Here is a 2101-nt window from a genome sequence, read left to right as displayed (position 1 = left end):
TTTTCAATACATATATGTTGTATGATGATGAAATCAGGGTAGTTTATTCATTAGGTTTAATATTAATTGTTAAAAGTGAATAGAAAGTTGCATCTTTAAGATGCAATTATTTTTAATGTTTTACCCTCAAGAAACTAGATATTCAGAAATAATAAACATACTACATACAGTTTTAAATGCATCTAATACATTGAGATTCTTATAATTTCAGGGGTCGGACTGGAAAAATTAGAGTGCAGAGTCTGAAGATTGGATTGATATCTCTCTCCAAAGGTCTCCTAGAAGATAAATACAGATGTATGTAAGAAAGACCTTTCACATGCCAACAGTGTTTTTAGTAATGATGATTATAGCAATTTATCGAGGTCTTACTTTATATGATTTGCTAGTTATAATAGTTTTTATTTTTCTTAACCTTTCCTATGCATGTACCTGGTTAGACAAGAGGTGGCAGTGCAAAGAGATTTGGATTTGTGTGAAAGGAAAAGCTAATTGTAGGATCAGGATCCTTGATGGAGTGAGAACCAACTACAAGTTATATCTCATTTAATTCTTAGAATAATCTTTCCGTAATGTAGTCAATGTAGGCATTGTGATTTCCATTTTCCAGCTGAGAAAATTCATGATGACAAAGGTTAAGAGTCTAGTCAAAGGCTACAGAGCCAGGAAGTCAAAAGACTAGAATTAGATCTTAGATTTTTCTGACTCCAAAGCCAATGCTTTTTCTATTTCTGTATACTTCCAATACTGAAAAAAAAAAGGTGAAGATGGGCTAGAATCTTTAATGGACATAAATAATAATCCTAAATAAATATATTTTATAATTGTAACTAAATAAAAAGTGGTAAAACTTTTTTGATTTTATCGTGTTTGTTTATATTCACCAAATAAATCAGTGATGTCCCTTTAGCTGTAGGTTCATGAAAGGCATCTTGTCATTGGAAAAGACATATGTTCAGGAGCCAAGGAGACCTGCCTTCAAATCTCTACCACTTAGTGGCTGAGTGACTTTGGGCAGGTTACATGATCCTATTGAGTACTGCCAGCTAACAGGTAACCATTGCACAGTTCAGGAAGCTGAAATTTAGCAAGTTTTCTTCACCTAAAAAAAAGAGCTGATAATTTCTGCTTGGAGAGGAATTAGAGATAATATGTAAGAAGTACCTAGAAGTAGCAATAAACAATAGCAATTGCTGTTATGTCTCTAGACTACTTTAACATATCTTTTGATTTAATTTTGCCCACAAAATGTGAGTAACTGGACTCTGCCATGCATATTCTCAGATGAATTTTTATAGATAAATTCAAACATTTGGAAAGAGGGCTATGGATATTTCATGAATGGAGAGATACCAAAAAAGAGAGGATACTGGATCACAGATATTGTAAACATAGTTTTGTGTGTCTTCTGTGAACATGCATACCTTTAAAAAGTGTTTATTTTCTGGGATTACTGTGAGGTTATTTGATTTTGAATTTCAGGTGGAACATAATGGCTTGTTTTTCTTATATAGTTTGACAAGAATGTTAGTGAAAAGAGATGTGGATTTGTTTTAAATGAAAAGCTGATTGTAGGATCAGAAGGTGAGGGGCCTTGATGGAGTTAGAGCCAAGTAAGCAGTACAGAAGAAAGCTTTGCACAAGGCTTTGGTTTTGTGGCACTTTATCTAGAATTCAGATAGTCTTCAGCATCATAGTTGTAAAAGGATATCATTTCCAGAGCTAAAAAGTTTATCATTTCTATGATTAAGAAAGGAAAATGTTAATGAAAGCATCAGTGTCCCAAAATTAGAAAATAATTTTTATTATCATCTGTAATTTGGGGTTTTCATGTGTGCTTGAAAGAATTAGGGTTCTCTGAAACAGTTGGTGCTGAACTTTCTCTGAAACTAATGCAGATTCAGCCTCAAAGCTTATATCTTTTATAATTCAACACTAAACTTCCAGATTTGTGCAGAGGAAGCAGAACCCCTGCAATGAAAATTTCTGATACTTAATTCCATCAACAAAGTATGCTGTTTTAAGACTTAATAAGAAATCTGTTGCATTGCAATCTTTAATCTAAATCCTTACTGGGATATTAAGACTGGAAATGTTCTGG

At 32.9% G+C, this 2101-nt stretch overlaps 1 protein-coding gene across 1 annotated transcript in view; it reads left to right on the top strand.

The window, feature by feature from the left end:
- Positions 1-217: 217 nt before the first annotated feature.
- The window catches only part of LOC103583153 (utrophin-like), a gene marked incomplete at its 3' end in the record, with an annotated part of 7297 nt that continues 5413 nt past the window's right edge, over positions 218-2101 (top strand). Inside the window, exon 1 of the mRNA XM_008564552.1 lies at positions 218-297. The remainder of the gene's footprint in view (positions 298-2101) is intronic.

The sequence above is a fragment of the Galeopterus variegatus genome, unplaced genomic scaffold (assembly GCF_000696425.1).
Source record: "Galeopterus variegatus unplaced genomic scaffold, G_variegatus-3.0.2 Scaffold20125, whole genome shotgun sequence".
In the NCBI taxonomy this organism is placed as follows: Eukaryota; Metazoa; Chordata; class Mammalia; order Dermoptera; family Cynocephalidae; genus Galeopterus; species Galeopterus variegatus.
This window is presented reverse-complemented; position numbering and strand designations above follow the sequence as displayed.